Source organism: Falco peregrinus, chromosome 14 (assembly GCF_023634155.1).
Source record: "Falco peregrinus isolate bFalPer1 chromosome 14, bFalPer1.pri, whole genome shotgun sequence".
NCBI classification, from domain to species: Eukaryota; Metazoa; Chordata; class Aves; order Falconiformes; family Falconidae; genus Falco; species Falco peregrinus.
The window spans coordinates 14,843,229-14,869,892 of NC_073734.1; positions in this window are offsets into that span (position 1 = coordinate 14,843,229).

The window sequence follows — 26,664 nt, forward strand, 5'->3', positions numbered from 1 at the left end:
TATGGGAACAAGATCTGAAATGCAAGAAATTTGGCATACAAATTGGGGGGAAGAGTGTTAAGTATTTTTTTTTTAAGGAAATTCATATAATCTGTTTTCATGGAAAGACCGAAAATATTTCTGTGAATTGTAATTGGTGTGCTGTAAAGGGAAAAAATGTATGATAGGTAAGTAAAAGCTTCAGATTTTTTCTTAGTGAATGTGTACATATCAAAACTGATCTTTCAGTTTTACGTGTTTGATATTTTTTTTCTCAAAAATAACTCACGCTAAATTGAATCAAGCTATATGTTGTACAGTTTCAGACAAAAGGAGAGAATGGATAGGACTGAGAAGCACTTAGTGGGACATTAATCAGATAGGCCAGATTCTCTTCAGTATAACTTATTCTTGCTCCTTTGACATCACTGGTTTGCATCACTTTAAATTCTGATCTGGCTGAGATGACGTGGTCTGTGAGTAATAGTCAGTGTTGGTGTCAGCATGCTAAGTATTTTCTGTTTCTTAGAAATGGGAAGAAATCTTGTCTTTTAATCATGATTTTAGAACTCTCAGCTTATGATAGCTGCAGGTTAGGAAACTTCTTAAAAAGTAAAAAAAGGTGAAAACACCTGTGTTGCAAAAAATCCCCAACCCATAATGCTGAAATGAATTAGAATTACTCTTAAGCAGCCATTGTTAGGTCAGGAACCCTGTATAAGTCGTTATGTTTTCAGATTGTGATATATCCATAGATGCTTCTCACCCTGTGGTATCCTTGATCGTGTTTTTTGTTTTGTTTTGTTTTGTTTTTTTTTTTTTAAGCTTGTTGGCAAATCCCTATTTCAGAAACAGCAAACTGTTGTAAAAAGATTAGATTATCCACGCTTAAGAGTGTTTTTGGAAGCAAATACAGGCTATTGGTCTCCCTGAGTGATTTTGTTGTTGGGTGTCTGGCTGAGGTGCGTACGTGGTTTCAGTCACAGTAAATTTCACATTCAAAAGAAAATGAGGGCTGGTTTTAGATCCCTTGTTCCTTATTTGCCCTATTGAAACAGAGATTGTAGTACATAGTGCCATGTAGTGCAATGATGTGAATTCATCAAAACATGCATTAAGGGGCAACACTACACAAGGGTAAGGATATAAATATATTTTACAATTCTTAGCTTCCTATCATAAGAATAGTTCATGAGTGATGTAAATTTACAGTAGGTGCTTATCAAATGTGAAAATGCTTGCAAATCAGAAACAAACTTTGGGACTATAAACATATTTCAATGATAGTTCATGCAAAGAATATGTTTGATAGTAAGAAATAATGTACTCTTTTCGTTTCTACATGAAGCATGTTGACACATTATTGTATATGGAGAATTATAACACTTCTGAGTAGGAACACCGCATGCAACCTTTAATCCTCTAATCAGAATGCTTATTATTAGGGAACATGTAATGACATAAAATATTATTATTTATTTATAAGGCAAGAAAGAGGCATCGTCCAACATAAAGTGATAATAAAGAGAAAGTACAGTTAAATCAGTTGATTTTACTTTGTAACATACCAAAGTGATATACTAGCTATCATTCTTCTATGTGTTCTAAAATACTTGATAAAAATATTGAAGTATGCTAATGTCTTGCATAAAAAAAAGTTACCTGATGTCTGAAAGTAAGTTCTGAATGCCCCTGTGACTTGTATGTGTCCTGTGTGTGTGTGAGTTGGAATACTTTACTTCACTAAAGTAGAACCCTATAAAGTCTTTTGGGTTTGACTGTAAGATGCACTTGTACAGACAGTAATTGGCCTGTTACAGATATATTAATTAACATGTTAGAAATGTTTTCTTTATTAATGAGAAATTCACACATACTATTTAAATTAATTTGTATAGTTTAAAATTAATTTATTGTGGCCTTCGATGACCTCAAATCTACTAAGACAAAGCTGGAGTATTGTACTAACTGTTAAACCATTCATTAAACATTTTATGCAAATAGTGTTTGTTTATAAACAAATTAACTGCAAGGATTTTCAAAACAGGTGCTGTGTTGTGAATGCGTACTAAATGATGTGGTACTGAAAGAATTAATTAGACCTTCAGATGTAATTAGTTGCAATAATTTGCGTGATTAGCGGCTTGGTTAAGAAGTAAGACACACACATTGTAATGCATGGAAGAGTCACTGCAGTAGCTTTGTCTTTTATACGATGAAGATGAGATTTCCTCATGTTTAGGAAATTTTTAAAAAAATTGCTGACATAGCTGGAGTTAATTGCCAAGTATCCTGTAGGGGGTAATGTTTTTTTCTTTCTTTTTTTTTTTTTCTCCTTGGCTTCTTGCAATGCATATGCATTGGAAGCAATACCATTTGTTTGTACCTCAATGAATTTTTAAAACAAAAGGCTATTAACCCTAGATCTTCAAGTCTCCAGAGGAATAACTGATACTTAACATGTTCAGGGTTAAAAGATAGGCTGTGATAAGCCATGAAACAGGTCTGGTGTTTCAAGATCAGTTCTAAATATTCATGTCATTTTTTTCTGTCTTGCAACCATAGTTCTGATTTTTCTTCTCACGTATCCAGCAATGCAGTCAAGCATTGGAAGTACATGAAGAATGCCTTTGAAACTGGCATTGGTCAAAACTGATTTAAAAAAAAAAATTATGATTACTGATAATTTGATGATTGCATTCTTGGTTATGATAAATGTACAACCACTTTGTGACTTGCAAGAAAGCTTCTTCATCTTCATAAGTCTTGATGCCCACTGACAGTATTAGAGAGTAGGTTTGAAATGAATTGATAGGGGGACTTTCTTGATCTTTGTTTTACCTGCTTGAAAAGGTGGATTGACAGTAAATCGCAATAGATTCACTTTTGTGATCACTGGTGGAAGTTGCCATTGCTTTGCTATTTAAAAAAAAAAGGTTACAGATTTTGTGCCTTGAGGCATCAAGAATGCAATAATACGAAAGTAATGCACATTTTGATAGAATTTATTGCTCTGACAGTACCCTTTTAATATTGTTAGAAACACACTTGAGGGGGCTGCACGTGTGTTTTGAAAGAACAGGTATGTTCTCTGTGAATCACTTTGTCAGAAAAAGCAAACGTTTCTAGAAAAAGTTGAAGAGTACAGAAGAAAAAGAAACAAGGAAAGTTCAGTAAATAAGTGCAATTAGTCAGCAGTGTTGAAGATATGAAGTGATGAAAGGCTTCTCACTTGCTTACAGTGAGTGTTAGAGGCATTGCATAGAGGTGTCCTATCCTCAGTGAATTTGAATTCAAGCTTTTTAATACAGAACCTTATTTGATCAGATTAAACTACAGCAGTTTAAGATGAGCTGGGGGGGGGGGGGGGGGATCTTTGTTTTTTTCTCAGATGGAAGTGGTCATGTTAGACCTTGTTTGTTTCATGCATTGATGTAATGCTTTGGAGGCATGAGCTAGAGGAGACTGTTTAAAAGCTAAGCCTTGCTGTAGTTACCAAATTTTATGTTCTTTTAAGTTTTTGCCATATGATTTCCAAGAGTTTTTATGTAGCTGCAAATCTGATATAAGCAGCAAAACCCAGCAGGAGGTCTCTGGTTAAACAGTGAACAAAATGATACTGTATTTGGAAGTATTAGTGGTCACATATCTAAGTGAAAGTAAACCCCATGCTTTTTATTGCAAACTCAATGTGGAATACAGTTCATTTTAGGACTGAGGCAGAGCATAAGTGTGTTACTACTTTTCTACAACAGAATGGCTGTTTACGGTCTTAATATTTTATTTTTTTTTTTTTTTTAGAAAACAGAATGGAAATGGAATAAAATAAATATTAACAATGACAAAAGAAGAACAAAAAGCATCACTAACTGCTGCACAGCTGCTGTGTGTCTGCTGTCGCGGGGATTACCCTTAATTACTATGGATGAAGTTTGCTATCATTGGTTCTTTGGATGCCTCACAATTGGTTTGTTTTTACAGGAGTTCTTCTTTCTATGTATGTTTTAATAGAATATGCAGCTGTTAAAGTTTCAAGGAAAGAAATCACTGTTTTAGTCCTGAAAAGACTGAAGATCATTGACAAAGCTAACATAGGGATCCACTTGAATGAATTTATCCCCCCCACCCCCACCCCCCAGACTGTTTAATTCAGTTCTTTCATTTTAAGTGTGAAGTGTGATATTTGCAAAGTACTCTTTAAAATGGGCTCTTCTGTATTGTGTTTGAATTTGAACAAAATTAACATTTGTATGTCATCAGTAGCTGCAATGCATAGCTCAAGGCAACGAAGGATAGAAAGTCAAAGAATATGGGAAATTTGATTAAAATGAATAAGCAGTGGAAGGTCTTAGGGGTGGACATAGCTTACTCATTGATTTATTTGTATTGTTTCTTGAGGCAAAAGAAGCTAATTCCAAGGGATGTTTAGAAAATAGGTTTTAAATCTGAAAATAAAAAGGTGTTTAAGTCAATAAAATTAGGTTTTAGACAATGTAATCTGGAGACTTCCCTACTTAATTTTCTTAGTCCCACTTCATGAAGGGGGCACAATACTGAGCAGGTAAATGTTTTTTGAGAAAATTTCTTTCCAGTGAATTTTAACTGTACTTGTTATGATTTGGGATCATATGAGTTTGCTTCATTTTATTCACTGGGACATGAGTTGCAAGGTAGAACCCAAATTATCAGCCTCACAATTAGCTGGTGTGCATGGTTTACTGAAGTGTTATTTTCAGTGCTACCCTTTAACTGCCCTGGAAAGTATTTTTTTATGCTGGCTCCGGTCAAGTGGTCTGCACTCTATACATTTGTGAGTCACCAACTGTTCATATGTTATCTATTTCTACTTAGCATAATATTGCTTCAGGAAAATTTTGTAGTTTGCAAGACTTGCGTACTCATGTTTTTGTAGTGGTTTGGCCTGCAGTGCGAGGTCTTGCTCTGATTTGTCTCTATTCCAAATGTTCTCTAGAGCAGCTTTTATACTTTTGGGTCTACTTGATGGATTGGCATAGGTACCTTTTCAATGTTTCAGAAACTTCCTTATCAACATTTTCTTTCCTCAGTCCATCAGTGCTGGAAATGTGAAATGCTTTGCCTGCTAAGCTTTTGCTGGGGTGTTCAATGCTAAAGGGCAGGTTTTGCAAGAGATGTTTTAAGTGGAAAATCACTTGAAGAGAACATCTGAGACAAAGGACCTGTATTCCTGGTAATAGTAAAAATTCAGTCCATCGCTTAGTCAAATGAAGGAAGATTACTAATTAATTAACCTACCACAATTATCTTGGAAATCAAAGATTATTATTAACTGTTTGGTTTATAGCACCTTTACTCCATAGCTATTAATATATATATTTTTTTTTCTGAACAGATTAAGGGAGGAGTTGGAAATGTTTGGATGGTTATCTGTGGATATTTATTTTGATACAGACGTTATTTCTGCTTAGTACCTTATATTATATTCTTAATGTTCATATTTTTTAAATAAGAACATAGAAAATGCAAGTGTTTAATGGACCCTGAAAATGTTTTTATAGATTCATCTCTCTCTCCCTGCCCTTCCCCTCCCCTCCCCAAAAGAAAAAGCCCTAAAACTCCTAATGGATGTGTTGTTTCCAATGTTAACTGGGGAAATTTGAGATTTTTTTTTTGTGTTTGTGGAGGAATCAAAGATACAACACTGCCCAGATGAGTCCTTCCCATTTCCATTTAATATTTAATGCCAAATGGAGACAGCTTAAAATGAAGAAAATTTGGCGCTGAACAAATAAAATTATTAAAAAGAATATCCCATCAAAACCTTTAATGCCAAAAAAATGCAAATGACCAGCTGAAGCTTTTACCTGAAGGATGGTGTCAAGCTTACTATTTTGTACTGCTTAGGGTTTTAGCAGTTTTGTAGGCATAAAGATCTTCCACGTAAGACTTCTCTCCCAGCATGCTGAATATTACATGCACGGAACAGCCCCACTAGGTTGTGTGAAAGGCAAGTATAAGGCGATTCCAAGGGAATGTGTATAATGCCCTTTTATAAACAGAAGAAGCTGAGTCACAAAGTTGAAGTTATCTGAATAATTTCTTACATCCAGACTGAGGAAGTTGTATTGTTGTCCTACCATCCAGCAGGTGCCCACTTTGACCTAGTCCAAACTTTTTGCAGCTATACACTGATTCAAAAAGGGACAATTTAATAACCTGGAATGCATATGATTCTGTGGATGTTTCTTCTGTATTTTTAAAAATCCTTCAGATCTAGAAGAAACCCCCAGCCCCCTGAACTGTGATATTACAAGTTGCCTAGCTTTTTTAATTTGTCTTTTTCTGATTCTGTCATGAAACCTGGAATTCAGGTTTCAGAAGCTTAGTTATGAAGTCTTGATTTCTTTTTCCGCTGGTTACCAAAATAGATATCGTATTACTATGTGTAATAGTTCTGTAGGACCAAAGAATTACATTTTTGAAAATAAAGATATTTTTTCTTGAAGTGGGTTGGTGGCATTTCAGCTGACTCTTTGAAAATCCGTACAACACTTTCCAGATAGATTTTTGCTCTCTGAAAAATGGCTGAACTCCATTATAGGTCATTGCTCTAAGAACAACTCTCACAACCTGGGATTCTGTTTGTATCCCTAAATTGTTGCCCTCAAAGGAGAAATTACTAACACCTAAAGCATGTTTCTTCAAAAGAAAAACAGTATTTCTAATAGAGTTTGTATTCTGCATTTGTTCATCATTGATTGTGTCAGAAATACCAGGCACACGCACACTGGGGACTTCAATATTTCCATGGCAGACATCAATGTAAAACTATCAGACCAATGTGACATTTACCTTTCCTATACAGATATTAATATATACAGATGGCCTTTGTGTGTAATGCAGTTTGTAATGAAACAGATGATTCAAAATCTATCTGTTACAGTCCTCAGATTTGTAATTCTGATTACAGCTAAATTATTTTGCAGTGAATTTTTCTACTTAAAATGCTCAGCCATAAGAAGAAACTACTGTACAGAACACTTTCTGTGATACTGCTGTTTTTGGTACGCCTGTATATGTGGCAGTCCTTGAAATCCATGTCTTGTTCTTATGAATGGTAGGTTTATTGTGCATTTATTGCTCTGTTGGAATCTTCCATAAGCATAGGATTTTATGCTCAGAAACCATCTATAAACAATCGTGTAATTCTTATACGTACAAGAAAAGCTGCAGTCATATTTTTTCCAGTGCACCTATAAACCTGAATCTACATGGTGTTCCTTAGCTAACCTACCTTTCCTTTTCTAAATGTCCTGGATTGCGAATAGCACTAGCTTCACCAAGAGTGTGTCAGACACCTATCGGCAGCAGACTACCAGCAGATGACTGGTGTTTTAAATTTGGGTTTGCTTTTAGTGAGACTCAGTACTGAAAATCTTCAAGTGTAGTGGCTACTCGGAGCGTGTTTTCTCCCTATTGCTGTATAGCTGAAATATCTAGAACTTTTAGGGAAACACGGCTAGACTAATCTAGGTGTTATCAGACACAGTAAGGTTCTTGCGTATATGAAGAGCAGCTTTTAGTTGGACTAAATAAGGTTAAGTTTTAGATGGATTCTGTGAAATGAGAGTTAGAAAGTCTTGATATTCGTATGAAGGCAAACCTTCCCTGCCAGCTGCAGCCTGGGTAGGGAAGCCAGGGAGAGGATCGCTTTGTGCATGCCCATTTTAGTTTTCCCTTAAATATATGCAGCAAGTCACAAGTGAAGACAGGTGGCGTGGTTAGATGGGCTTTTATTTGGACCCACTTTGTGGGTTTTTCTCACTTTAGCATGTGTAGTTTCAGGAGATCCTTTCAATGCTGTTGGTGTTGACTGTGTCAGTGGCAGAAAAGTAAAACATTTTTGGTTTAGGAATTGACGGGAGTTTGGGGAAGGCATTTGTAGTCTTGAAAGTCTAATGATGAGTAAAGGAAAATGCATTGGGACCTGGCATTGTGTGAATATGGATAAAGAGGCTGTGAAAAGCAGAGGTGTTCTTTCAGGGAAGATAGCTCAGTGCTTGTCTGTCAGGCAGCTGCAGGCAGACCCTGCCCAGGATGCTTCTTTTAGGGTGTGTTTGGGGTACACTTGTGAATGCAGGCCTGCGCTTGGCACGTGGGCACCATCGGAAGATTCAGGCTGGAAGGGACCTCAGCAGGTCTCTAGTCTAACCTCTTGGAAATATAAGAGAAATATATTCAAAACTGAACGATACCATGATCAGAAACTGTTTAGGGTTCTCTTCGTAACTTTTTTGCACAGATATGTTACAGGTTTTTGCAGTAGCTAGTGTTTTGTAGCCACTGAAGAGTTCATTTCACGTACAGCACATTTCTGTTTTACAGCTTAGAAATATGGAATGCGTGAAGAACTGAGGCCAACTCATCTTGTATTAAGCTGGGTGGAAACTCCCAGCCAACCAGGAATGATGGAAAGATTGAAGTATTACCAAGCTTTTAGTCAGGAATAGTACCAGGTACTTATGAATGAAGCAATACATATGACTGACTTCAGTTTCTTTGCTGAAAAAAGATCCAGAAAAATACTTTGAGTGTTTTGCAACTGTTTTTAACCAGAAATTTGAAATTGCTTAGCTTACTGTCATTCTTTTGCTTAAACATACCAAATGGAAGTGATTTCACACTTTCAGTTGAAATAAAACTGCTCTTGTGTTTTGATCGCTTCCCCCCCCCCCCCCCCCCCCCCCCAAAGAAAACAAAACAGTTTTCAAAGTACCTATCCAACACTCCTAAAACTCTCCCTCAAATGTTGCAAAGAATATGGCTTGTAAGTATTAAGGGGAGATGTCTTGATTAGTGACTGAACTGAATCCTGGGATGCCCACGGGCTGCCTGTTCCTGGTAAATGTGCATTGTGATTCCACGGAAGTTTTCCAGAGTTCAGCTTCAGATCTATGCTTTGTGTTTGAAATTAGTCTGTGATAAATAAGGCCATATAAGTGCAACCCTGTCAGTAGTAAACCATAACCCCAGTATAAAACACTGGAGAAAATTGCTCTCAATTAAAGGAAAAAGAGAGAGGAGTATCACATTCTTCAGGGGAAGTTTGGGAGGCAAAATGGAAGCATTCTCATTGGAATTGAGCCAAACTACAATTGAATAGTGTTTATTGTGAAAAATATATTGTCAGCGTTTGAATATTTATGACAGCAATACTAATGATTAAAAGAACTATGGAAATATTTAATGAACCCAAGTCCTCACGTCCACATTTTATGTCTCACTGCAAGGTTGGCACTGTCAGCTCTAGTTAACAACATCGTGTTTGTTAACATACTAGGATATTAGTTCAATGAAAACAAGGTAAAAACAATCTGTAGATATTGAAAAAATAGTGTTTATGCAACATGAAGATGTCTCTTACATATTCTCCATGTAAATAAGTCCTGACCAGTTCTAACAGAGTACAGAAGAGGCCAAGACTGAAGTATTACAACTATAAATTTTCATTTTTAATTGACATGGATGTTTCTGATGTAAATTTTGAGCTAATTTGATGCACAGAAGTGTATTTAGAAAAAATATTGCTAGACAGAATAATTGCAGGCTTTTACTACATGTGCCAAATCAAACTTACATTAAATTTTTGTTTTTAAATGTCTGTACTACCATAAATGAAATATTATATTCTAAAAATGAACATAAATTCAGGTTTGACATAAACCCTGGTTAATTCCATTGACTTCTATGAGATTGTATGAAATTTCCATAGAGACAACTGTGCCCACTGTCTTCATCACATTTGATTTCTCTGTTTAGGTTCTTTATAGTGAAACCACTGTCACAGTATTGGATACCTTAGGTTCTAATAGTATGATGGTCAAAATTAAAGTGTGTGTTCCCCTGATAGGCATTTTACATGCAAATAATTTTGTATTGCTATAAATACTTTGTATCTTATAAATGCAGTGTTTGCTATCATGGAGATCATAATTTTTATGAGCTGGATTTCCTTCAGATGATAGAGAAATTATAGGCTACAATATGTGATCAAACAGGAATATGGAAAGCTTAAATAGAATGCGCCCTAAGGACAAAGGCTGGTTAAGACTATAGGGGATAGAATAAATGGGAGTTTTAGTAAAGCTATCTCAGATTCCAACAGATAAATTATGCTCTGCCTTTTTTGTATCTCTTTGGGACTGTACTACATAAATTATGACCAAGTATAATTTAGGCTTTCAGCCTATATTTCTGAACATCCATCTTCTACATTTTAAGTACAAAATTACCATTTTGCAGAAGTATGAAATTGAGACAAATTTTTTTCATCTGTGCATTTAACTTCTGCATACTTTATAGCAGCTAAAGGGTTAGAGAGGACCTCGTTACTATCCAGAGGGTGATGTTAGCCAGATGATTGCATAACTGTGTTAAGATCTACATAAGCGTGAATAAAGGTTGGGGGACAGAAGAGTGTAGAACTGGATATTATTTCATAATAGGTATCTACTGTAGCTTTAAATAATAAGTAACATGCTTTTCTGAATAAAAAGCAGTCCTTTGTAAATCCGATTTATTTATCTGTTATTGATTACATGAAAAAAGTTATATATGGGATTTTCTTTTGAAGTACAGTTGCAGTCAGGTGATCTGAAATTTGGGATACACGAAGACTGCAGAGTGTAAGCCTTCAATGCACTGAAGAGTTCACAATTTGCATTTGAACATCTACATGTGTATATGAATAAAGCAATAGATCCTAAGAGCCCTATTTTCTACCACTCAAGCACTACATTCTGTAGCTTGAATTTCTGTGTAAAATCAACTGAGAATTGTAGACTTCATTTTTTCCCCATTATAGTATGCAGTGTTTCAATACTATCTGAAATTCTAAAATTAGGAATAACCACAAGGTGCATCCTTGTGAGGGTTTGTACATGTCTTCCACAGGGGATCGAATATGTAAGAAAAGATGAAACTCCTCCTTTGAGGAAGGCAAACTCGAAGAAATTTATACTTTTGACAAAGGAGCATGATTTGAAACTGACCGAAGATGGCTTTAAATAGCATGTCACTAGCTTGCAATAATACTGTTGAGGATTTTTTTGGTTCATGATGGTGCAGAACCATCCTTTTTGACCTGACGTAACTTTTTCTGTATTAAGAATAAGAAATATCTAGCACTTTTGCACATGCAAGAAGACCACATCTGCAGTATACAAAGGTTTAAAATCGTAAGACCTAGCTAGTATGTGTAGCAAGGTGAATTTATTTGGCTTTGTTTTGCATACATTTGATTACCATAGCTTTGGGAATTCAATGCAAGCTTTCAGGATGTGTGGAAAAATGAGTAGAGAAAACGTCTATTGTAGTAGTAGAATGAATAATTGTGTTGAAGAGAAAATTCCCCTCTTAAAATACAATAGGCCAATTTTTTCTCTGTTACAGACTTCCTATCCATTAACTTGGCGATGCTCATATGTGCAGTGTTTTGCCATTGCAATGTTTAAAAACATTGTTAAAACAGTTAAAACCCCCGCTTTTTTCTGTAATTGATACTCCATTTAAAGCCACTAGCATTCACTAGACTGCTGGTTTTCCCTGTTTTCTGCAGTAAGTAGAGGGAATACTCAAACTCCAGCAGTAATGCTAATTGCTTATAAAGATTTTAATGGCAATCACTTTAACTGATGGTAGAGATTAGTCTACTATCACAGACACCATCAAATGCACCACCAATAGCTTGTCACCTTACCTTCTGTAAGTAAAAAAAGGTGTTACTGTTATCTATGTAAAATGGTGGCATGTTTAAGTTTGCAAACAGTGAGAATGTGCAGGTTCAATTGCAACTTTTAGCTGTTTTTAATTAGAAAAAAGTAAATTGAATTAAAAAAAGAAAAGTGATATTTCTATACTGCTCCATTGTTTAAACTTTTCCAACATCTGGGGTGAAAATGCAACATAAAACAGAATGAGTTTCCTTGGCTCCTTCATTAGTCTTTTAAAATTGTAGTCTTTATTCTTTTTCCACTGGAAAGCAAAAGAAATTGGAAAAAGAAATTGTATCATTCTAGGATAGCAGTCCTATTGCTGCTGCACGATTCTTGTTTTTTGGGACAGGACTGAACATGTGCCTTTGAACTGTGCAATATATCTCCAGTAGTTACATTCAACTTTTGTGACTCTGTCTCTTAAAGTACTCTTAGTCAAAGACTGAATTGCTTAAGGATATTACTTTTGACATTACACTATGGTCTTAGTTTCTTAAGAGTAATCTCTTCCTGCACTAGTCAAGATTCTTCCCAAAATAATGTAGCATCTACAGACCTTAGCACTGCTTTTTGCAAATTATGACTGGGAAGATGATCTTGTGCCAGAGGTCAGATTGTGTCTGATGTGTGGTAGAAGGGGATGAAATGAGTTCTGTTAAATTTATAGAAGCCCCTCTTGTAATTAATTATACTGTGTATTTTACTTTTTAGGTCATGAGATTTTAAAATCAACATATGAACGCACAAAGAAGTCTATGAGTTAGCTGCCATAGGGTTAAATTTTATTTGAGTCATTACTAAGTGATTTCTTGTCCAGAGAGCCTTCAACTCAGGATGTGTAACATTTATCTGCCTAAAATTAAAAGGAAACGAAAGAGATTTATTAGTGCTTGTTTCTTGAAGATGGTTCTCCACATTTGGATTGGTTGAATGATTGAGGATAAAAGGCTTTCATAACGATGTTGCATTGTACAAATGAGCTCTAACCAGAAGTGCTGTCCTAAATGCTGCTGACTTAAGGATAAAAGTACTAAGAAGAGAGGACCGCCTCTTTGCAGTTAAGGTTACAACCAAAATCCTCTTATAAAATTCTAATTTAACTGGTATAATTTAGGCTGGGGTAATTGTCTATATGTGAAATATGACTAGGTTTACACTGACATTTAAGGAAAGAAATAAAAATGGTCCAGTGAATTCTTAGGTGCAAACAGCCTAGCTGATCATCAGTAAAACTGGTGGTATGGGCAGTGATGCTGTAGTTATGTTGAGTACATTTAGAAAAAGCAGTGATGTTTAGAGTATGGGCGGCAAAAACAATAGAGGCGAAGCTAGGGAGAAGTGTGTGTATCTTTACCTTGAAAATCTTGTTTTCTTTAGACATTTTAAGCATTCGTATGGGTTATAAATCCTTCCTTAAGATGTGAAAGAAGAAATTCAGCATTCAAAAAAATCAGTAATACCAAGGTATGTTGGGAAAATGGACATCATAAATTGCACACTACTCGCAGAAATATAGATTATTTTTTCCAAGTAACAAGAAAAGTATGTGCATTGTAACAACATCACAATTCCAACCTAAAAAAACCTTTAATTTTTTCATTGATATTTGTCCTTTAAAGACTTTTTGATAAGAAACATATACTGTAAGGTATATTGATATTTATTAGGTATGAGCTCTTATTTTCATATAACATGATCATAATGATAACATAATGCTAATTATGTTCTGTAATTTCTTGTGAACCATAGATCTGTGTTTTATTTCCTGTTTCATGAGATAAACCTCCCTTTTTCCAAAGTCTACTGTTCTTAACAGAATTAGCTCCTTAAATGTAGTGCTTAAATTTTCAAACACTCAAATGAAAGTACCAAAAGAAATGAAAAAATTAATTTGGCTGTGGTACCATATGCCTTTCATTTTGTGACAACAGCATCGTCTACTACAGTCTTCTGCTATAGTCCTTGAATTCTGTTCTGGATCTGCTCAGGGCTGGAAAAGATGCTGCTGCAAGGTCTTAATGCAGATTGGATTCAGGGGACAGGCAGTATTCCGAACAGCACATTGTATTGTACTGCCAGCAGATGACCTATAAAAGGCCATTGCATGTAGTGTGGAAATTGGAAAATCCAGGTGCTAGATAATTTCAGGAGCTAGAAAAAACAGTAAAGTGGGTTAGAGACTTCTCTCTCAATCCCTGTGCTACAGAGTATGGAATTAGGGCTAATTTATTATAATATTGGTTACCATAAATTTCTTGGGTTTACTGTCCTGTTATATTTGTTTTCAAGAATGTTATAATATACACTCATTAATATAAAGAATGTATTCTGAGAGACATATATAGAGATTTGAGAGGAACCTTTGGTTTTTTTTGAATTTTCAGTAAACGATGAATTTATGGTCTATTTACATTTATTAACATTGATCTGGGTTTCATAGTGAATATTTAAATGTGTGGATTATTTGAGAGGTTTTTGTCTGGTATTCACAATTTGCTAATTCATTTGTGTGATTGGTCACCCATCCCGTATTTATTTTCTGACTGAGTGGTCACAGCATTATAAATATATATACTTCTGAATGGCTTCCTGAGAATTTGGTCTTTCTCAGCGTAGGCAATATAGGGAAGATATAAAAGGAGCAGTCTAAGGAATATTAGGAATTCTTGAAACATTCTGGTCTAATTTCCTTCCAAAACATTCTAATTTTCTCCTAGTGACTAATTTAAATATATGATTATGATTCTAGCAGTTACCTCGAAGTAAGTGCAGATGCAAAGATTCAGAGTCAAAGCATGAAAAAGAATAGTTAACTTGTATCCTGAATGCCGATGTGACCTTTTCTTGATGGTTAAAATGGTGACATCTTTATGGCTGAACACGTTTTTAAAAAATAGAATTATAAACTTAAACTGCAATAATATATAAGTTCTTAAATTACTTTAAAAAGGTAAACTGGACTTATTACATCTTGATATTTATGCATAAAATAAGTATATTGCCGGCATTCTAATATAGGTCACAGTACATCTGATAATTTCTGTGTAGCTGGGCTGATCTATAGATGCAGACTCTACACTTTTTTGGAATGAAACTCCTGCTTAATAAGGCTGTTCGATTGCTAAAGCTACTAATCAAAAGGGTTTTTTATTTTTGAAAATATCAACAGTCACGCAGCATAATTCTTAAGTCTCTTTTTTTATTTTTGCAATATATTCTTCACTTATCTCTGTACCTTATAATTGTTTAAATATTATTGATACTGTCATATATATTTCATCTACAGTTTCTGCTGTCTGATACAGCACAACAAATAACACGTATTGTGTTCAGCATGGTTTTCCAGTGGGATTTATTATGTTGTTTGGCAGAAAGGAAGCACATTACCCAATTAAATTTTTTTTACTATAAAGAGGGTGAGTTACTTTCGAGAAAGACTTACTGTGAAAGTCTTGAAAAGAAAATAGTTTATCATGAGTTGTACCCACGTACCATTTAGAAAGCAGAGGGCATTGTAAAGAATACTTATGATGTACTCCTACTCACTAGTAACAGTTAATATGCAAGTGCTGCTCCACTGATGAAGATGACGATTTGGCGAATTGGGTCCAAACCATGGTTTCTTGTTACACTGTGAAAAGTTCTGGGGCTGCTTTTTCATCACTTGAGGAAATCTAAGAACCCAGTCTGTTAGGTTCCTACTTCATTGGCCTAGGATTTTGTTGTTAAGATGATGAAGCTGACCTAGTCATCAGAGTGATATTTGATGGTTTGCAACATGTGTATAGATGTATGGAGAACTCCCTGGCCTTTACTTTAGAGGAACCTAAAGAATTTGGGATGGTTTATAGATCTAAAAGGGACACAGGATGCGTGGCACTGCCTTAGAAAAAGTGCCGTTACCAGTGGAATGACTTTAGTAAATAGTGTGAGCATATTTATGAATTTTTATTTTGCCTGGCTTATGCTACTGGAACAGGGGAAAGTCTGCCCATCAAAACACTGATAACAAGCGTTGAATCAGAAATAAAGAACTATTCTAACACGTGACTCCTCTGAAAATGCTCACGAGCACAGTTTGATCTGCTGAGAATCTCAGCAATTTACCCATTTGTGTATGCTTTAAGTAAAGAAAAAGAGTTAAGCAGTGATAATATTGTATCGTGTGCCATAAAATTGCTCTAGGTCTTTTAAGTGGCAGCACTAAAAAATGCAAATACTAAAATAGGGGAACTGAAATTGGAGCCTAGTAAAATATCACCCCATGTTTGTTCCTTGTATAGAACGGTGACCTCTCATAAGCCATTGCTTTCTTACTTTTCTAAGGGTTACTCTGTTGCCTTGATTCCTTCCCTGATTATCTTGAAGCCTGTCAAGCTGGAAATCTCTCCCCTCCCTTGCTCTTTCTTCCTAATAGACATGAAACAGTCCAGTCAATAATATTTTACTTGTCTTCCCACTGCGTGTCTCTTCCTCTGATCAGTTTAGGCGGGTTTGACTGCAAAAAGTCAGAAGGGAGGTTAAGATCTGAAAGTTCAGCCAAATGTTATCAGCCACAGAGATGTTGCTAAGGGAAAGGCCTTACAGCCCCTAAGACCGGAGCCAATAATAGCTGCACATAACTGATAACATCAACAGCTGTCAAAGATCCAGGCATTTGTGGTTCGTCTGTAAACTCAAACACCTGTATTCAGTCAAGCTTTGATTGTTATCCCCTCTTTTCCTGTCACTTTGATTCGTTCCTTGAAGGTGCTGCCAGGATATTCTAAGCTGCTAGTTGATTTATAAAGTGAAAGAGCCCTTCGAAAGTTTGGCACAGTTTGAAAAATTGACTGAGGCTCTCATTCATAGGGTGACAAGTTACTTTGACATTGATATTGACAGTATTCTTTTAATTAAGTTTTAGACGATGTAAGGACGGGTTCAGATCCTTGAAAGCATGGGTTAAAAGTACGTTAACAGCTTCAACATGTGTCATTTAAAAGAACATTATGTACTTTAAGACGGTTTCTTTTGTGATGAATTAGATCAAAGTGACTAATAAACATTCCTCATGAAAGCTCTTCAGAACACAGTATATACATGTTTGAGATATTGAGAAGATAGAGTTTCGAGGATCAAACTGTAAACTAAGCTAAAATATCTTACATGGGCAGCTGATACTGTTGTCTCGCTACTATAAATTAATATGCAGCACAGAAAAAAAGAGCATTTTTTATTTTTAATGGGAATTTAGTGGTAAATTATGCAAGGGTACTTCTTTACTGATCACGTAGGGAATTGTGCAGAAATGTGTATACTGCAAACTGATAGAATGTGTGGTTTTGAATGGCTCCGCTAAAATGGTAGGGTCAGATATGCAAACTATTATTATTTTGAATTAATGCAAACTACTGCAGTTCTATTGACTTCCTCTGGCCTGTGCCTTATAGTGAACTTGAAAGTCATTGAGAAGCACGGCTACAGCCAAGTGTAATGGAGTTTGGTGTTTTGGTCATTTTCCTGTAGTCTTTCTCTCGGTGTCTCTCTCCTTAAACACAAAGAGTTCCTTTCTTATTTGTCTTCATTATTTGCAATTTTATTCCAAAGAAGTTGTATGTACTGCAGTGACAGACAAGAAAAAGAACATTTTAAAATAAGTAATTATACTTCTAGACTTTATTGTGTATTCCAAGAATAACACTTCCAGCTTGTGCCAGGTGCCTTTAGAATGGAAAAGTGGTTTTTCCTTTTTTGTTTGTTTTGTCGTTTTGTTTATTTTTGGGTTTTTGTAAGAGATTGTGGTGATGAAAATGTTATAAAAAATGTGATGGTAGGTGTGGCCAGGGCTGTTTTCATCTCATGAATATTTTTGTTTCCTATCTGCAGTTTTATAAGACCAATCTTTTGCAAGCTACATTCAGGACATGCTGAACTTCTGTGGGGGGCTGAGTACCTAGCTAAGGAACTTCTCTGAGTTCACAATAATTGTAACTGTGAAATCACGCAACTGCAAATTGCAAACTAATTTTTGTCAATTATTTCTAAATATCAATAAAGGGAGAACAGAGAAAGCTAATTCTTAGTCAAATAACGTTTTTTTTTTTTTGCTGAGATTCATTATTACTTGATTTGAGCCTGTTTTACTCTGCAAGTTGCAGGAATGCAGATGAAAACATGGGCTGAAATGTTGGGAAACACAGTCGGTGAGACTGTTAATGGCTCTGGGCTTAGAATTTAAGATCTGCTTTTTGTTCTGGTTAGAAAACATAATTTAGTAGCTAAAAAATTCTTACATGCTGAAACTTAATGGTGTACAAAACCAGTCTTATATAGGTGAATGCATTCCTGATCCTCTTGAAGGGATTCCTCAGCTGGGTGAACATATGCGCTTAGGTTTTTCTGTGAAAGTGTGCAGAAGTAAGCAAGATGGGGAATGGAAAGAAAAGTGTGAAACATCCAGTACTTTTAGTAAACCCAAGCTTGATATTTACCACCACTCTAAGCTGGAAAGCAAAGCGCAATGGGAGTAACAGTAACCACAGCTGGTGACAGGCTCATCTTTTCTACAATGTTGAGCAAACCTGTTCATGCCGAATTGCTGCACAGCTACTGTTTCCCCTTCTGGCTCCAGGGAGACAGTTTAGCGGAAGGCTCACCTTGCTGATGCCATTTCTGACTGCAGCAAGCAGTTGCAATATTGGAAGATCATGTGACAAGAATATATTTTTGCTATTTTCTTTCTTTCTTTCTTTTCTTTCCTAAACTTCCCCTTCCAAGAAAATGAAATGTATTATGCTTCCTTCAAAGAAGATTGTGGAACAGGTTCCTGCAACTTGTACTTTAAAAACACTACACTTCATTTTGGGAGAAAATATATCAGGAAGTTTAAAGATATGCATAAAACTGTACTGCTTTTGTAACCCAGAGGCAGTAAAAAAACCCTAAAGAATAGGTATAGTTTATTTTAGCAGATGTATCCCATGTGTTTACATTTATCTCTATGTAAAGCGAAAACCAGAACTGGAAGCTTACACACTGTCACTGACTCCTGTTGTACTGCAGCTGCCTATCAAGTAACCATCCATATGAAAAGTACCCGTTGAGGTAAATTTAGAAATATCAGTCTCAACTCCTTATTAATTCTATTTTTGTAAAATCCATACTTCATGTTGAGTGGCATCTCAAATGTATAACTTGAGTTTCTTGAAATAATTGTCTTTGAATTTATTTGGTAGAGAATTCATAAAAATCTAAAAGAGAATGTAGTGGATCACAGTGGTCTGTTATGATTATATAAACATAGTTTTTCCGGGCTTTGGATGCAGCAACAGCTCAGACAGCGGTTTATCATTGAGTGTGAACTCTGAATTTAGGGAATATTTTTGCATTTGGAGTTGGTCACATGCTCTAGGAGTTGGGGACTTTGATATAGGAAAGACAACAGAAAGACTACTGCAGTAGTATACAGCAGTCCTTCCATCTTTGCAGCATGGGAATATGTTCATAATGCATGTAGCATACTTTCTGCAGTGGAATTTGCATGGCATCCCAGTAGTGTTTGATATTGTTCTCAGTTAAAGCCTGTATTTCCTTGTGCAACTTGTTTCCAAACATACTGAAACTGGCAATTCTGTGTCTAGTTTTCTAAAATTATGCTAAGGTTCTTGGATGTTTCTGTTGGGAAAAGTAACATGAAGAGTTTTTCAGGGTGACTTTTCCATTCCTTTAGCTACCAACTGGTCAGGTGCCAGGCTTGAATCTCTACAATTTTAAGTACTCTGCTACAGCTCATACAGGATTGCATGGAGGCTTACGGTTTATTATGGCTTGCTAACCCACATTGGTAGGTATTTTGAAGCTTGTTGTATTCTCAGTAGAATTAAACACGTTTGAAATATCTTACAGAAAATCTTAGCATTTTATTAATTTCAAAGTCTTTGGAATTATAACCTAAATTTTGACCCAGTCTTATCCCATACTGTCAGTAACATTTAGTCTAAATGAAAAAAAAAAAAGTAAGGTTCCATTCTCTCCTGAAAGTAAGTGTGACCAATGTTCTGAAGAAGTCTTGTTACTCGTCAGTTCAAAAGAAACAGTATATTTTTCACTTCCTTTTCACCAATTCTAGAGATTGAAGCAAGAATTTTGAAATTCCATGGAAATGTATGATAAAGTGTATTTTGTAGTAAGTTTACTTGTATCTGCATTTTGGTATGTACTGGGAAACTTGTGTCTCATAAAGGCACTTCAAAAGAAGGCAAGGTTGACATACAGCTGAAACAGTAAACCCCCAAAAATTTGGATTAAGATGAACCAAACCAGGGAACATGCACTAGGTTAGAGCAACTGCCTGTTTCATTAGATTGTTGATAATACATTAGTTTTGCCTATCTAGTACTATGCTGTGAGGATTAGGTTATATGGCTTTGTTAATATTTATTTTCTCTTAAAAGTACTTTGTGATGTGAAATATAGATATACTGAAATGATGCAAAAATAATTCCAGATGATTACACTTTTCTGTTTTATTGCATATAAGTATTCTAATTACCCACTTGCCTACTGCAGAAATGGTAAAAAAAAAATATCTGAGCCCTCCTTTGAAGCCATTTTATTGCAAATGTCATTTTTCAAGCTCTAAAAGCTCAATCCTCAACCCTTTTATTCACCCAGCACAGCTATGTTACATTCTTGAAAAACAGAGTTTGTGAGATAGTGATGCAACTTGCAACAAAATGGTCGGTCTGTTGTCTGTTCCCTGTCTCCCCTATATATATATATGCATGTTTATGCGTGTGTGTGTGTATACATATATACACACATATAGATATATATATACACACATAGTGTGACATTGGGCAGATGTAATGTAGGACCTACGTGAGCCTCGTCTGCATTTGGAACCACAGCAGGAGCCAGTGTGGGATAACAGGATATTTCAAATGACACCATGTCCTTAACTTAAGGCAGCTAATTTGAACACCTACTTATTTATACTTTTTTATTAGAATTGAAACTTTTGAAAATAGGTTGCTTTGGAAATATGGCAGTTCACTGGCACGAGGGTAAGTTTCCAGTATTAGTCTTATACATTATGCGTATATGCTGTATACACCAGAGACCTAAAGTATTTCCAGGTCTGTTCAGAAATGCATTAACTCTTTACTGTGGTACCATTGAGGTCGAGGTCCCAATCCTACTAGGTCCCTTGTGAGACAATATTCTTACATTTGTAAAATGAAGTAACTGAGTGTGTGCATATCCACAGAGATTGTATGATCATTCTTAAGATACGGAGTTTTTAATGTCCCATTTTCCACATGTGGTAACTGAAAGAGGGAACTAAAACTTTTCAGTGACTGTAAACAGATTTTTGGTAGGTCGAAGGTTAAATTTCATGGTTTCCTGTCTTCCAGTGTCTATTGCTCTAAAATGATAATTTATTTGGAAAGATGTTTTCGTCTTTCTAGCAATACACCAACCGAAGTGAAGTATGTGTGCATACTGTCTTGACTTCTTATGGGGCAGATATAAAATTTCAGGTAAGTGGGAATCACGTGACTGGCAGGGGGATAAAAGTTCTCTACACCACTCTGCTTTAAAATAGAATTATTGTGCCACCTAATTTGTTGTTTTTCCTATTTCTTCCAGAGAAAAAGAAAATTGCGTGACAAAGGTTAATATAACAATCTTCTCTTATTACAATGATTTATGTATGCTGAGCATTAACAGCAGAATGTCATCGAGCTCTCCTTTAATTTGCAGACATCTGGAATTTTCTTTGTTGGGATCACAGTGGTAGATGACAAAGCTGTACTCCTGAGAAACAGGAGAGAACACTGTCATTCATAGCTTGTTATGTCACAAACACTGAAGTCTTAACAGTTATCTCTGGCAAGTCATTGGACTTCAAAAATAGAGCTCGGTTTTTATCCAAATGATCCTCACTAATGAAATACATGGGGAAGAATATTATATTCATCTTAAACTTATTCTGATCCTATAATATGTCAAATGACTGTAGATTGTGGTTAAAACAACCTAAATGTGAATTCTCCTGCAATTTTAATTCGGAGATGTCAATGCTGCAATTTGCAATGATTATGGTTTAAAGCAGCCAGTTTTGTTTCTTTCTGTAATGTAAGATATAATTTATGTTTTAGAAATGTTTGAAAAGTGGAGGGCAGGGTAGTTTGATTAAAGTAAAATGCATTTTGACATGTTTGAATCAATTGTAATGAGAAGTTTTCATTTTATTGGTGTTTTAACCCAGAATGATCTTGGTGCTGTGCAAGGGTACAGCTTGTAAAAACAATATTTCATTAGATTGGGTATCACTGCTCCCTGTGTAGATCAGGCACCTCTGACATGAAATGTAGATTTCAGTCATTACATTTCAATAGTAAATGATCATTTAGCAAAAGGAATATTCTTACCTGAGAAGTAAAATGAGAATTTTGGCTTGCATTAAAGCTGAAAGTTAACTATGGTATGAATGCTTATAGTAGCCACAAAATATGTCTTAACATTTTTAGCACCTTCAATCATCAGTTGTAATTCCTGTAACAACCACAGGGTTTTCTTTCTTCTCTTCCACCTTATTTATGACATTTGATAAAACAGTAGCTTTTAAGTTGAAAAGGTTCCTGTTCTTGAAAGACCATCTTACTGTCCGTATCAGTAATCCTAGTAACAGGCAAAGTATGGAGGGAAGAAATTATGTTTTATATATGCAGTAGAATTTGTTGCAAGTTGGAAGAGACACTTTCAGAGAATTAATTCTCCCAGTTGTTCTTGGGTGGTGCAGTCTTATTTTGCAGGTTGGTTGGTTATGTGATTTTTTTTTTTTTTTAAATGTATATACTGTGGTTATACAGAATAGTCTGTGGTTGTTACATTTTTCTGCCTCACAAACTGTAGTAAAGACTTGATGCAGAAGAATGTTCAACAAATCCAAAAACATCCTTTTAAAATACAGCTTAAAGTTGGATCCCTTTATATTTTGTTTCTTTGCAAATAATTACCTCTTAGAATGTTTTACCCAGTGCTTAGCATCCAGGTAGTTTTAAATTCACAGTCCAATTCCCTTAAAATACAGTGGTAATAACTATACCAAGAAACTTTTCAGCAAAACTCTTTCCAGTGTCATCTCAAAAATTTCTAACAGAAGAGGAAAACCTAATTTTGTTCACAGGATTCAGTTTTTGACCCTTCTTGACTTGAAAAATGGGTGTTGACTGCCAGAGTCTGCGTGCTGTGCCTGTTGTCTCTTTACCTTCTGATTAGTCGTAGAAATAAGTACTGTCTTTCTGGATCTTCTTCTGCTTTTTATTTGGAATGTTTTCTTCGGATAAATGCAGTTGCAGTGATACAGGTGGGGGGGTCTTTTGACCTCTTCCACTCAAGATCATTGCTGTGTCATAACAGATGTAGATCTGATGCATAGGGTTTGTGTCGTGGGTGGTTTGTTTTACCTCTCCTCTGCCCCTGAGGTGTTGGATTGGCTTGAACATATACTCGCTTGATTCTCACAGTAATGTTTTTTTCTCACATGTGAAGAGTCACTGTAGGCTCCTGATATGTGACAAAGAGAGTTTGACTCAGTCTTCTAACTTACTGAACAATGTTCCTTGGGATAATATTTCTTTTTTTTTGTTTAAATGGAATCAGTTAATTGGATTAAGGTGATTCCAGGAAGCTTCTCTGCTCAGATTAAAATTTAGCTTGGAAACTCTTGAATACTAACATTCACTTATAATAATAATAATAATAATGAAGGCCATGAGAGGCAGACAGAAGAGGTTTTTCCGTATAATTGTTTTGCTGTGATCTGTATGCCTGTGAGAGAAGAATCTAAACTATTAAAAAATAAAGGTTGTTATCAGAAACGTATTTTATAGTGTAACTGAAATAGTAAATTGGGGTGTAAGTAAAGAGCACAGGCTGTTCGTCCATTTGAAGTAAAATCATTGTTCCAGGACATATATTTTGTATGTAGCTGATCTGTGCAGTTGGCTACTGTGTGTTATTTAACACTCAGTGTGTGCTTTGTAAGCATACGGCTATATTAATCAAATCAACATTATTTTGCTTTCATACAAAACTTACTCTTTTCATCTATAGACTACTTAAAAAAAAAAAAAAAGGCAAATTCTCCTGGTTTTGCAAATGAAGACAGCTAATTTAGCACCAAAATTTTCTTAAGAACACGTAGCATCCAAAACAGCGGTATGAAAACTTATTTTGGAAAAAAGTCAAAAACAAACCCAAAGAACCCACAATGGGTATCTACTCTACGTGAAATACAGGATGTGATGGATTTTGGAAGGCAAATCTGATCAAGGCAAGTGCTACGCAATTGTCTTTGTTTATTAAGCTTTCCCCAGGGAAAAGTTACCTGGAAAGCTTACCTATGCTTCTGCAGTAGATGTTCCATGAGCCTTCTGAATCTAGCATGGACTCTGGCTGACACTTAGATAATACTGTTGAAAATCTTTTAGTTATATTAGTGTTAGGCAATGCTTATTTTACTTGTAGACTATTGCTGTTGTGTGCAGAAAAATTTGAGATTTTTTTTTTTATTAGAAAGCGAAGAAGAAAGTATTTCTGACTTTACAAAAAATAACTATACAAATCTTAGGAATAAATAGAAACAAGAAATTGAAAAGATGCATCTGGCTCTATACAACAGAAGACCTTTTTATGCTTGCAGAAATAAATTTGGGTGACAACTTTTCCCTTCCTCATTATCAAGTATATAGTTAACTTGCTGTGCTTGTCAATTCACTAAAGGGAAATTCTGCTGACTGACAATAACCCCATTTCAGAAAAAAAGAAATTTGAGCAATCTCTATTTAGAGAATGTGAAATAAAAAAAAAAATATTTTTATGCTATAACTCCTGGCTTATCTCCTCATTCTCTCTATGACCCTTATTCCCTCTTATCATAGTAAAATAAAGCCCTTTCCAGCCTAATGTCATGTTACAGCATTAGTGCGATTCCTTTAGTAATTAATAGAATTTAGGCTCCAGCATAGTCAGTTTTGATTAAGCAAACATTAAATTAATTCAATCTGCAAACACTTAACTCTGTTAGAACTATTGAGGGGAGAAAGCATTTGGATGGACGGCAGAAGGCATCTTCATTGGATTGCTAGCCACCTCAGAGTACTTAACAGTCAGATCAATACAGCTCCTAGAGCTATAATAAAATGGCTTCGACAAGCTCATCTGTGGCTGAGAACACAGTATACACATTGATTTCCTGGCCTGATATAACCCATTTACCTATTCAGCTAGTCCGTTAAGGAAGGTGTAAGGCTACAAAGGCCCAAGGGAGCAATGATGCCTGTAAGTAGGTTAGCAAATACTTGGAAATGTCTTAATTTGTTTTACAGTTACTACTTCAGGGAGATACATTTTTTTTTTTTTTTTTAAAGGAAAAGGTTTATATGTAAGTGCTTCTTTTGTAATGGTTTTTAAGTTGGGAAATACATAGTGCTTTGTGCTCAGTTTCTGTCTTCATGAAGGTCCTCACTGTTCTACTAACTTGGGGGTCTGAACGTTTGTGATCCCCAAAACTCTGACTTTCCACCCTGCCAGCTTTGAAATGTACATGTTATAAAGAACATGCCAAGCCAAAGCTTAACCACTTTCTGTCATCCTCTACTTTTTCCTCACTTGGCTTACTTTCTTGAATCTGAAAAAGAAAAAGCAACAGAAAGGGAATTTATATATGGGGATACATGAATCAACATTACATAGGTCCAAGCCAAGTTCTGGCACTAGTTTTGGTTATTTCCTTATTAGAGCTTTCAGGGTTCTACACTGCAGGACTGGGAACTAGAGGAAGTGATTCTAGTCCAGCTGTACTGTCAGATTCTGCTGAATTCCATTGTGCTTCTGCAAGTGAACCTATGGGTACGGAACAGGAGAGGAGGAGAAGCAACCAGTACTTGATACTGGCCGCTAATAAATACTGAATTTGAGTATTCCAACTGAAGGTAGTTTCTTGTGAAAACAGCTTGTTAAGTGGCCTAGAAAAACTGTTCAGTTCTTACCCAATCTCTACTTTCATATCATGTATTAAGTGGCCAGTATAATTTCTAGTAGCATTTCTCACACCTTTTCAAATCTTGTACTATGTAGAATGTGGAAATTAATAGCAAAGACTGATATTTATGATATTGTGTCTAGGTGTATGTCTAGGTATGTGAAAAAGCTGTTTTTAAACTAAGTTTATTCATTTCATTGCTCTCAAACTCAATTTTTGTTTCCATTCCATTAGTGGCTTGTTTTATTCTCTCTGTGATTCTGTACTGAGCGGGTGGATACTCAAACCATTCATGAGGAAAGATATATTGAAAAAGACAGAACGGTAAAGCAGCTGATAGGCAGTTATTAGATTCAGATAAACCGTAATCTTAAGTCACGTTATGAGCATGCTAATTACACAATGACATTACCTACATATAGTGCCATTGCTTTGTTAACATGTTATGCAAGGTCCTTTATTAACACTGCAAGAAAGGACTTCCTCTCATTAGATGGTTATGCAAAACTATAATTATACTTGCCTGTGAAAAATGGTGAAGTTATGAAAGGCTTGCTTCTTGAGGGCTATACTTCCCCCCCTTGCAGATTATAATCACTCTTTCTTATGAGTGAGGGTGACACAGTTTAAAGTAAGAAATTTGTTTCCATCTAAGGTTTAGAATTCAGTAATCTCTTTATGTTTCTGTTAAGATAACTATTATCTGTGTTATTGTAGCATTAAAATAAAAACATTCTGTGATAACTCACACAGTGCATGTAATTTTGAAGAGAAATTTGGGTGCTGTCACTGAGGAGACAATTAGCAGTGAATAACTCAAATTTAAAATTACATTTTAATATAAACATAAAATATTTTTTGGCTTTAGTAATTACTAGTGGTTTCAACTAATGCATT